This window comes from Sebastes fasciatus, chromosome 6 (genome assembly GCF_043250625.1).
Source record: "Sebastes fasciatus isolate fSebFas1 chromosome 6, fSebFas1.pri, whole genome shotgun sequence".
In the NCBI taxonomy this organism is placed as follows: Eukaryota; Metazoa; Chordata; class Actinopteri; order Perciformes; family Sebastidae; genus Sebastes; species Sebastes fasciatus.
This window is the reverse complement of record NC_133800.1, coordinates 23,585,262-23,597,939: the sequence shown is the minus strand read 5'-3', so window position 1 is coordinate 23,597,939 and position 12,678 is coordinate 23,585,262. Positions and strand designations below refer to the sequence as shown.

At 40.9% G+C, this 12,678-nt stretch overlaps 1 protein-coding gene across 1 annotated transcript in view; it reads right to left on the bottom strand.

Moving 5' to 3' along the window:
* mvb12bb (multivesicular body subunit 12Bb) overlaps nucleotides 1–5,628 on the bottom strand; it is a 142,789-nt gene extending 137,161 nt beyond the window's left edge. The window contains exon 1 of the mRNA XM_074638630.1: nucleotides 5,390–5,628. The gene's annotated coding sequence lies outside the window, so the exon portion shown is untranslated. The remainder of the gene's footprint in view (nucleotides 1–5,389) is intronic.
* Nucleotides 5,629–12,678: the final 7,050 nt, after the last annotated feature.

Here is a 12,678-nt window from a genome sequence, read left to right as displayed (position 1 = left end):
CTGCATCAGTTATAGATGCTATTATGATTATAAAACTTTAATAAACACTTAACATGTCCTTATCACCTATTTATAACGTCATTATTATGTGTTAAAGTGTGTCATAAAATCATTTATAAATTATTAATATAGAGTGTATAAGTGCTAAGTTAAAATAAAATTTTGCAATGGTTTCAATAATCTCCAAGAATTGCCTAAAACTGCAGCCAAAGAAAGAAAGAAGGAAGGAATGTCTGAACTCGAGTACTACTGTAGGTATTTAGGTGTCAGAGTCGGTTAGGCGTCAGCAGGTGAAAAAGGGAGATCATTATTCACATGTCATGCTGACAGTTGTTTCAGAGATTCGCGCCGATAGCAGCTGATAATCATCCCCAGAGCGAAGCAACAATGAACTTGCCCTACCACTCCACTGTCTTCAGAACACTTCAAACATGCTCCACTTCAAACACAAAAGCAGCCATCTCCTTTGATGTCATTGTCAAAAAATGAGTTTTGTTCCATCGCATTTAAACTCCACCCCCTCCGCTGAAACCTAGACGGAGACGTGAGAGAAACAGATTTTGAACATGAAAAGAGCAGCTGTGTTGTCTGATACAGCCCTCTATCCTCAGGCTGCCATACCTCTCCCCTCGCCTCACCAGAATAGGAAATACAGTCAGAGCTGTGCATTACACTACATGGAGCCACTCCTGTTAAATGTGAATAATGTTTACAGAATATATGGCACAGAATGCATACTTATTAGTAATCCCATGTTATGCCATGAGTGCAAGACTCTATGGTAAGTCAGGAAGTGTAGTTGAAATATCCAGTATTTCATCTCTTTGTACAGCTCCTTTACTAAACGGGACCTGGTTGCAGAGGCAGCTGGCTGAGCATGTCTGCTCCTGATGAAATCTCACTACAGACACGGCTGCTTCATAATGACTATAATCACAGCAGATAAGCAACTAGTGCATGGGAAGGAGGGTGGAGATCAGAGGGTGAAAGAAATAGAAGGAGAGAAAAAGTAATTGAATCTTTTGGAGGCACATTCAGATGAAAGCCATTGGCTGTGTGGGAGATGCTTTTCAGTGAATGACATTTAGATTACAGAGGTGCACTGTTCACCATCACGGTCAATACCTCCTTCTTCACAATAGCACTCCTAAGTCTCAGCAACGCCGCTCTCAGAATAAAGAAGGTGTTTCAGCAGTGATGTGGATTTTGGGGATACAGAGTGTGGATATTCTCAGGATTTAGCATGGGGAACACGAGTGCTGCATTAAAATACAAGAGTGTCTGTTATCATTTCTACAGTAGTGATTGCGATGTATCATCGTCATCATCATCACTATCATCATGATGCCCCACCAGGGTCTGAAATTAGCACCCGCCACTCGCCAAATGCGGGTAAATTGTTGGCAGTGGCGGATAAAATCGTCAGGCCACTTTGGCAGACAGGGAAAACGATGGGGATGGGAATAGAGAATCGGTTCCCGTTGGTTCCTAGTTGTCCCATTCCTTGGCATCTCATGCCTCAGCGACTATCGATTCCTCTTATTATTGCTTTCCGACAGTTACGCATGCAAAATGAAGCATACGCATGCTGTATCATTCAGTTTGTTTGGGACCGGAGACACGGCGAAGAGAAAAAAAAATGCTCAAAAGCATGGCGCTATTACTTCTAAACCTGAGGGGATGCACCCTATTTCTCCTTGATAATGCTACACTGTGAACAACAAATCTGTGTTGTAATCAAAAGGAGGAGCGTTAGTAACGTTACCTGTTAGCAGCCGGTGGGCAGCACGGTCCTGCTTGGATAAATAACTGAGCCACTAACGTTAACAGAGGTGCCATTGAGTTACATTTATGAGGTGTTCACGGTCTGCTCTGTAAAATGATTATTGGGCGAAGGTAAATTACAACGTTATCATGATGTGTTCAAATGTAATCTCATAGAATTAAGCTTTTAGCGAGAAACTTGAATAAATCCAGTTGTTTGTAGGGGATGTTTTCACAGCAATATAAATAGATGATAGAGAGGGAATTATGACCTGTGTAACTTCCTAACAGCTTGCCAACAACTTTTTTAATCAAAGCAAATATTTAAATAATCATAATCATTTGAATTGTGTGTTTTTATGCAAATAACCACTATAGATGTCAATTGCAAAGTACAGTACAGTACTGTGTACAGTACCAAAAATATGCCTCCCCTGGAAGCTACGGTGTAATTCGAACACTGTAATTTATCATGTATATGATGTTTTTTATGTAAAATATATTGAACATTGATTGACATCAGATCTAAAAGGTAAATCCTTCATTTAGTGCAGAGATTTCAAAAGTGGCAGACAAAATGTTTGAGTGGCAGACAAAAAAATTTAGAAAAAAAAAGGTTAGCTTCAGTCCCTCTGCACCACCATCACCAGAACTGTTGTTACACTCACATGTAAAAGGATATTTAGTTCCTGCTGTGTATGGTCATTTGATATAGGCTATTCATTGAACTGCCTTATCAAAATGTAACCCACGGCAACTTCCTCCCCAGCACCCCCCACCCGCTTTTATCCTTTCTATCTCCTGTATTGACACAGACCAGCATATTCCTAATATTAGAGGGATCACATATTGCCCCGGTGACACACTTCAAATGCATCTCAGATTAATGATATATCACGGCGAGGGATCTACAAAAACCATTAGTAAGCCTGACACTTTGACATCAGATTTTAAAAAATTTCCAAGTAATCTTTTTGATTTATGAAAGTGTGTCCAGGTTCATCGGGAGTGATTCCAGATTTATCACATCCTGGTTAGAATTATTAATGATTTTCAATTTGTAAATCTGATGCTGCCATGTTCGGCGGAGCTCCGTGGAATCACCAAAGGCTGATATCGGAGTCCGAGCTTTGCTCCTGAAGCATGATTACTTTATCAAAATATTGCTACCTATGACTTACATTTCACTTATTTTCCACTCCTGCAGAGCCCTTCCCGTCGCCTTCATTTCTCTCTCCTCACGTACGAGTGCCACACACATTTTTCATAAAACGGCTTCTAAACACCGGAGCAGCCGCAGCTTAAGACGCTGCTTGGCTAATCTTCTGAAGTTAGACCTTGCGCTATTAGTTCCGAGTTCCTGACACATGCACTTTTAAGGACCTACTGTGTCAACATGTCAAATGGATGTGGCGCGCAGACAGCTGTACATTGCAATCTTTCTCACTGTTGATGAGAGGCACAGCAAAGATCATCATCACGTTCCAAAGATAGCCAGATATGTGTTGATGTCGAGGTTTGCTGTGATGTCATGTCAATGCATCAGTACAACTACTTTACTTCTACTAGAATCCATTCTGTGTGAAGTGCCCTTTGTGTGGCATATGCCCACTCAGACATGAATAAGACTGGCACTTTGCAAGTAAGCACTATGACCACATAACAAGATGTATGGGTGTGACACCTTCTGCTGAAATGTGCTTTTTCCATTGAAGCCATTCAGAACAAATCAGTTGACGTGGACAATAAAAATAAAAAGGCCTCACAGCCCGGCTTGTTTTGTGCGAACACCTCAGTAATTACTTTAAATGCTCTACTCCATAAATAATTACAGGATGACGATTTCGCCAACAATTCTTGCTAGTCGCTGTTCTTGTTCTTACGTCTTTATGGTGCATCTCACATCAAAGGGAATCAGTGGATGTGTGAAACTGTTGATAACCCTCTTCAGTCCCTGTCCTGTTCTCAGATAAATACAGCCCTTCACCACATCCATGATTCATTGCTGATAGTGCCAACATGAATGTGTTAGTAATAGTGTCTCTTTACTTATTCAAAAGACACAGCTGCATTGTTTCCTCCACTGAATACCACAGACACTGTGGCAATATCAATACTTATAAACTATGTAAAATGAATAGCTTAAAAATGTCTGTGGGAAATGTGCTTATTAACATTCTTGCTGAGGAGAATGGTACCAATCTCATATCTGTCAGCTAAGGTTACAGACTGCTTAATTTCACTTAGCTTAGCATAAAGACTGCAAACAGGGGGAAACAGCTAGCCTGGCTCTGCCCGAAGGTAACAGAACCAACATGAGGGAGATCAGGGAAATCAGCAAAAAATTATTTTTGCTGATTTAACCATCGCAAATACAGTATGTTACAGGAGATTATTGCCTTTATGACTCCATTAGGACCAGTCTTCCTCCGCAACCCACACACACACACACAATCACCATGCATCTAAATGGCAATTAAACTTGAATGACTGCAAATGTGAGGAACTCAAGAGTGCTAACTAGTAAACAGACAACTTGGCATTTGTTTCTCTGCTTCAGTTCTACCACAGAAAGCACAGCCAGAGCACGGCGTGCTGCATGTTGAAGTTGGACCAAATTCACTTACAGACCAAAAGTACACAATATTCTCTGTATTAGTCCCAACACTGCCTGCTGGGCTGCTGGTTGTGTTCCGAAATGATAGAAAACAATGGAGAAAATCTGCCATGTACTTTACTAGTACAGTGCACACGCAAAACATGACTGACTTGTGGTATTGCAGCTTAAAGCTTTCTCAAGAACTGCTCAACTTCACACTCGACACTGCGCCTCCTTATGTCCTCAGCAATAAACCTGCCATGACATAGTTGCGTCACACACCCAGTCGCGGCTACTCAGAAACACCGGTGAAATACAGTCTGGTTCACAGGAAAAAAACACAGTTTTACTTCAGAAAGAGAGTTTTGAGTACTTCTTCTACCACTGCCAATACCAACATTCCCAGTTAGAGATAGGCTGAAAAGTAAAGCCTGACGGCGTTTGCCTGGGTTCCCAAATCACTAAATCAGCCCCAAAACACACCCAAGTCGCAGCTAACCGTGGTCAGAAACCCTGGTGAAATACATTCTAGTTCAGGGGGGAAAAAAACAGGGGCAGACTTTACCGTTAGGCAAGGTAGACAACTGCCTGGGACCCCCAAGTAAAAGGACCTCAAACTGCTATAGATATATTATGATGATTAAATGTGAAAATTATTGAATTATGTTACTATTCTAAGTCATTGTACCCCGAAATAACTTACTAAAGGCCCCAAAAGCCATTAAAAAAATATGCAACTCAACTGTATACTCCTGTGTACTTCTTCTTTGGAGGAAATTATTGTACAGTACAAATACATTTACCTGACTGAAAGATGTTACGGTTGGTTACGTTGCAGACTCAGATTTCACTCACAAAATATACTGGTCAGTACAGTGTTAGAGCAGCGGCCATTAGCTAGCCAGTGGGACACACACAGAGGGACACACATGCACTAACATGCACAGATGGCCACCCGGCTTAGCACAGTTATTTTGCCAGCGGCGGCAACATTATTAGTATGTTAGTATGAAGTTAGTAACTTACACATTTTGAGTTGCGATGGCAGGGTGGTTCCTGTAGGCTATCCCCTCATGCTTGTTGCTTCAAGGGAGGTGAAGAAAAGTTTGGTTGTAACGTCATCCAGACCAGCATCCATTTAGCCTTAGTGTGACCTCTGTGAGATGTCTCACTGTCTGAATCAATCACCCGGAGCTTGTCAGGCTTGTGGTAACAGCTGGTTTATTCCACATCTGCATTGATGACAAAGTATATATAGAGTAGAATAGTCATCTGTTGTGGACAGACAGCACATGCTCTGTCTAGTGGTAAATCCTCCATTGCTTTGAGGATTACAGTATGTTTACATATTTGAAAATCCATTCACTGTACAATACATTGACACAGTGATCGTATAGTGGGTTTAGATTCAGGTAAATAAAATAAAGTAAACCAAACAGAAACTGTCCCTCTCTTAAAAAGACTGTTTGTAACTTCTTACACGTATAAATCAATCTGGGTCGGTGTCCCATGCGCGCTCGCGTGTGGCTACGCTGTTCAGACTCAGACTCCAACACAAACTACACGGAAGCACCAAAACCACAAAGTTATATCTAGTGAAGCCCGTCTTTCAAAACAGTCTTGGCGGCTGTCGGAGGAGAGAGACCGGGAGACCGTAGCTTTGGTCTCCAGGGCCGGAGTCTCTGCTGTACTCTGCTACTCTGCTCCTCTGCCTGCTTGCCTTCACTAACACATCGCGCTCGTTCTCGCGCTTTCGCTCCACTCTCACGTGCATGCGCGCACACTACACACTGCAGAAGAGTTAGTTTAGCTCTGAGAATATCTAGTGAATCTAGTGGACGTTTGTGCAGAAATAACTGCTGCAGCTCCTTCAGACCTACAGAGGTTTGTCGTGTCTTGTGAAGTGATGGGGCTCCGCAGCGAGAAACATTATCATCTCTGACCGGGTGCCGGTGTCTCCCCTGTTCCCTCCGGCCGTGGTCGGGAGGCTGAGGCATGAAAAGCCAACACTAGGATCAGCAGTGATTCATGGACAGACCTTCGTCTGGTCAGCTAACAATACTGCCAAGCAGGTGAAATATAGCGTGATATTGTGGTTTTAGCTGACGTGTGTTGCCTCACTGTTTTGACGGATGCTCGCTCACATTCAGGTAGTGCGTGCGCGAGCAACAGGACGCTGATTTTCGTTGACTTAACGGCCACAGGTGTCCCTGTTACAACCAATTTCTCTCACTCACTGAAGGTCCTTTCAGACCCAATGCGACAATGACACCACTGCGATCCAGAACACATTATTTCTAATGGCCTGCGCTGCACCACAAAGGCTTTTCACTGCATTGGGCAAAGCCCGACTTTGGGCGCTGCACGCTGTGAGCGCAGCACAAACCGCGTTGTGTCGGGAGGTCGCGAGCAGATCTTTTTTGCCAGGAAACAACATTTGGTGTAGCTTTATTGTTAATTGTGGTGGAAACAGTAGGGCTTAGACACGCTGTCCAGTGCCACAAACAGGTTCTGATAACGTTAAGGAAAAAAAGGTTTGAAAATGTGTCATAAATCGGGAGAAATACAGGAGAATTGTGAAGTTGGGAGGAAACCGGGAGACAGCAATGAAAAACGGGAGACTCCCGGGAAAATCGGGAGGGTTGGCAAGTATGCTTGTAGGCTCTTGTGCTCATTGAAGTGAAGAAGTAAAGGGAATTGAAGAAAAGTTTGGTTGTAATCCAGCACCCATGTAGTGTTCGCAGGCTTTATCCAGGATCCAGCAGCTAAAAGTGGACTGAAGTCACGGTCTTCCCACTGCAGATGACATGCTGGACTAGCCTGAAGCCCCTCTCCCACTGCTGAACAGAGCGCTGTTCGCTTGTTTATTCAAAGTTTATCAATATTGAACGTGTCGTCCAAATTACACCAAATTCAACACTGCAAGTGTGAAGTAGATCAGGTGAACGGTTCTCGAGATATGCGAAGGACACACCAACAGACAGGCAGACAGATAGAGAGACAGACAGATAGACAGACAGACAGAGATTCCTTGCTTTATTATTGAAGTTAGATGCCACATTCTCTTTGTACTCCCATTTCACATGGCTGCTTTTCTGCTTGATCTAGTTAGTAAAATAAAGCATGCGTGCAGGTAAACTTATTGTAAAAATGGAGCAAATGATGAACTATTTCCAAATGATGTAAAACAATAATTCAACAAATGAAGGCAAATACATGCAACACAGAATTTGTTTTATTGCTCCGGAAACCATTTCGCCTCCATAATGTAATAAATGCTTTGTGCACATTGCGAGTCAGAGTGCCAAAATGTGTAGTGCTCTGTAAAAAAAAAAAAATGAATCTCATGTTTTCTCTATTGCCTCTGTATTAAATTACCTAAATCTAAGACAAAACAGCAACCGTGAAATGTGAAGAAACTGAGTAATCTAAAACTAGAGTTTGAGGAAACTCTTTATGGAAAACATGATAATGGTCCCCTACAGAGCTTAGATTTGGTTACACGCCTAATAAGTTAGCTTCAGATTGCTAATATGTCACTGAAAGAGGGAAGAAACAGCTTTTATACTGAGACTAAACTGCAGAGTTATTCAGAGTCAATAGGGTTCTCCTGTTTGTGAACGTCATAATGAATACAGCTGTTATACACGTCCTAAAGCAATAGTTTTCTGGCTTAGAGTTATATGACAAAATTGATACCACTCTTGTATTTTGAAATTGTCAATCTTCTCAAATGGAATATAATATATATAACTGTTTTGATTAGTGTATAATCACCTGAAACTAAGAATCATTGTGTTTTCGTTAGCTTAGAATGAGCCCTTCGTATCTACATGGGAGCGGGTCCTCTTCATGGATTCCGCCATGTTGCTCCGTGATGTTTCTACAGTAACGGACAAACCAAACTCTGGCTCTAGAGAGAGCCTTTCACGTTACCTGAAGGCAACCGTAGTTCTCTAATACACTTGTGAAACTGCGGTAATGTGAGTCGCAGAGTGCAAAACCGTGGTATACGTCAGCCTCCGTCTGACCTCCGTTGCTCCTAAAGTAGTGTTATTATGGTAAGGATGGCCTCTGAGCGAGGAGAAAGGCGTTACCACGGTTTTGCAGTTGGCGGCTCACGTTACCGCAGTCTTGGAAAGGGAGGAGTGAGCGGAGGGGTACTCAGTCAGTTGCAATCTGCAACCAAATCACTAGATGTCACCAAATCCTACACACTGTACCTTTAAGAAATTGTCATCTTGCATATATGAGCTGTATTGTTGAATATGCACCAATGGGAGCATAAAAAAGCTGTAATAGTGTGTTTATAGATGTTAAACATCATAAGTAAACATATATTTAGTTATCATATTTTTGCTACTTATAAACATCAGATATTTTCATAAGCATATGCTATTTTTGTAATATGATAATGAAGGCCAGTGGAGCATTTCTATGGTGTCTTGAGGTCAAATACAGTCAGTTGAGTGTTACCAATCAGGGAAATGGGTTTTATGGTTAATTGGTTACTTTTATTCTTGTTTCTTTTGCAGTTGTTTGCCAATTGGTGAGTCAGTGTGATACAATGTTTATTGTTTTTTTGGTAAAGAGCCCAGGGGAATCTGTGTATCGCTGTGGAAGTAATTAACAGAGATGGAGGGGTGGCAGCAAAAGAATTTCAAGTGAAATGATGGCCGACTCCCCACCAACACACATTTACATTTTTCTTCTCTTCTGCTAATTTTTGTGTTTGTTTGTGTTGTCCTGGAGTGCAGAGTATTTTTTTTTTGCAAAGCTATTTTTAGATGCTATAGGGCTCTGCTGTTAATATGCTTAGCGTTAACTGTGTCAGTTCTTTGGTCAGGGTGATTTTACCAGCCCTCTCATCCCATTTCCATTAGGTGTGCTTGACTGGGGACATACGGCTGGTAACCCTCAAGAGCTGCCCGCAAGAAAAGGCCATAATACGTGTTACTCTGTTTCACTGTGTTAAAGCTTAAGACAATCTCGACACGCTTAAGATCATTTATATCCGCTCATTATGGCCCTGGCAAAAGGAAAAGACAAAAGTCTGACTCATAAGTCACACCTAAATCTGCGTATTTTCTGCGGCTAAAAACCCAATCGCAACTCTTTTAGTATCATTACCTCTTATTCAATTTTACTCGGTGAGCATCAAAGTTGCATTTAATTTTATTTTGTGTTGTAAAAAGCCAGATGCTCAGAGAAGAAACGGAGACAGGTTGGCTCCTCCTGGGGGGGTGAAAAACAGAGACAGGAAACATGTTCTCACCATCAATAAAATCCTGTTTTGAAAGAGGCTTTTAAAGCCCAAACAGCTTACATTTTGGACAGTGTAGAATTCTGTCCATCATGTATAGTTTTTCCTCTATTACGTCCTGAAAAATGTATATGAAGGGAGACAGCACAACAAGCACTTGCAAGGGCTATATTTTACATTTTGGCTCAGAGGCAAACAAGCGTTTTGTGGGCATTGGAGGTGGAATCAGAGTGTGAAAACCGTCTCTTTCTCTCCCCCGCCAGTCTGTGCGGTCCTGACAGGCTTTGACAAAGGGAGCTGCAAGCTAACAGACTTGACAACAAGTGCCTGCGACAACCATACAAATTAAGGATGACTTATGATGAAGTATTGTGGTCGGGAGAGGCAAGACAGAAAGTACCGGGACTTAATTTGTGTCAGGCTAGCAATGATGGTAATGAATTCCTGCGGTCGGGTTGGACTCGGTGCCAAGGTCTTGAAATTCATGCAGCGAAGATGCATGTAGATTCCCAAAACACACGGCGCAAGCATTTATTGTATTAAATATATTCCTCTTGTCCTTTTATGTGAATCGTTTCTTCGATTTTACGTCCTTGTATGTTTTGTAAACACCGTGCAATTTTTTCGGTCTGACCACAATTTTCAAGTTCATTTTACGCTATAAGGTTCCTAGGCTCACAGAGGCAGATGATTTTATCCATACAGTAAATGACCTTTTATTGAGAATGTCAATATGGAGGATCTGGTTACCTATGTGGAGGGGAGAGGGAGGAACTTAATTGCTCCCAGTGAGTGCAGTCTGAGGACTTGATTAGACCTTCAACCACTTCTCATGTTTTTCATTTGTGTGGTGACGACCTTCCTCCTGACTGAAATCAGCCCGGGCTCATTCCATGTCCACTGCTCTCTGGAGATTCATGCCCCAGTGACTCCAACTGGCTGCTGACTTCATTCTGGTTTAAAAAAAAAAAAAAAATCTGTTAACTCTTTAAAAAGCATTGAGTTCATTATATCCAGACCATTCTGGGAAAAAAAAAAGGTATTTTATTATTTATCTCATGAAAAGCAGTTGGTTCTGTGCAACGCAATTACAATCTAAGTGCCACTCAAGGGGCTTAAATTACCTAAAACCCTGCCCTAATTTGGTTTACCTTCACTAAAAAAAAAATGATTTTTTTCTGTCTTTAATCAACCAGTTCAACCAAATATGTATGGTATTCGACAACTCTTGACAATTTGTCATTCTTTGCTTTTAACTGCAAACACAATTTAATTTGCATATCTTTCTAATGATGTGGTGAAACATGTTTATGGCAGGTGGAGCTGTCTTCTCTTAAAGCTGGTTCTGCTATTTTATTAGATCAAGGAACTACAGCCACAAAAAGAGAGAGAAGGAGAGAGAGAGAGAGAGAGAGAGGGAGAAACGGAAATCACAATTATAGCGCTCAACTGACCCACCTGCCATTAGCAAGATGAATTAGCCGGGTCCACGCTAGTGACAACTGCTACAGAGGGAAAATGATCCTGGTGCCTCATAGACCTGGGCTCCCAGACACCACCAGGAAGCAGACAGGGGCCGCCCGGACCCCAGAGACCCAGAGAGGGAGAAATAAACAAGATAAACACATTTACTAAGGCTGCGATTGTGTGGAAGAGTGATAGGGGTTTACTTCTTGTGCAATAAAATAAATTATGCAGCACACTGGTGCAGATTGTAGCACAGATCAACATAGTAGCCACACTGGTTACACTGCCTTTCTGAGGTGAAGCACGTTGAAGCTTAATGCAGAGACATGTGGAAAGTCTCGAGGGGTTTTTGATGAATGCAAATGCACAGTGTTGTTTGAATGCCGCTACCTGGTTTAAGCTTACACTTCTTCTTTCTCTGGTTTAATCATGATAATGTCAGTTATTCAACGAGCTTCAGTGCTGCTACGTACAGCTGTTCACAACATACTGTATCTGCTGGCTTGATGACCCTTGTCTGATGCCGTACTCTAAGGGCTAATGCACAGGGAAATGATTACTGAATCAAAAAAATATGAATGAAAAGTATAATTCATTAGAACATTTTTTTGTATGCAGATGATATTTATGCTGGTATAAGACACAATAAGTATGTATTGTTCCAAAAATGTGTCATGTGATGATCTGGAAGAATTCCTCTGGAAAACAGGAAGTTATGTGTTAAAGTATCAGCAACATTGGTTCATGGCATTTACGTTTTGTTTTGGGTTTTTTTTGTCAAATTTATTGACTTTAATGTCAAGATGAAATTGAAAATGCCTTTTTAACCCCTGTAGATCACTTCCCCGGTCGTATTGTTTAATTTTTTTTTTTTTTATTTTTTTTTTTTACAAAAGTCTATTTCTTCGTATTTTTACATCAAAATCCAATCATCTTTTCTCCCTGTATCAATCAAGCCACCTTAATCTTTTTATATTTATCTATTATTATTTATCTATAATTCTGTATTCATCTATTATTATCTTTATCCATTTATCTTTATCTATTATTATTTATTTATTTATTATTATCCGTATCTATTATTATTTATCTATTATTATTTATTCATCTATTATTATCTTTATCTATTGATCTTTTTATTATCTTATCTATATCTATATCTATCTTTATCTATCTATCAATCAATCAACTTTATCCACCATTTGTGGATACCCAACAATATATATACCGTATCTGCTTGCCTTAAATGGGCTAATCACACATCTTCTGATCACATATTGTGTACTGAGAAGAATAGAGCAACATGGTTAAATTATACACTTTGTAAACCCACAGCAAACACATTTAGACGTGGTCAAAGGTCACTTTAAAGAGCATTTCAGAAAGCTTAACAACAGTCTTTTAAATGTATATAGGCAATTTATGACTGCAACTTCATGTCCATAATCAGTTTACACGCCTGTTATTTCTATTATAATGTGAGGGGTTGTCATAGGGACCAGATGTACAGTAAAGACTGTGGTGGAGGATGTTGCCCGAGGGTTGATTTTTTGCACATCACTGGCTTAAAGTGACAAAAAGCCCA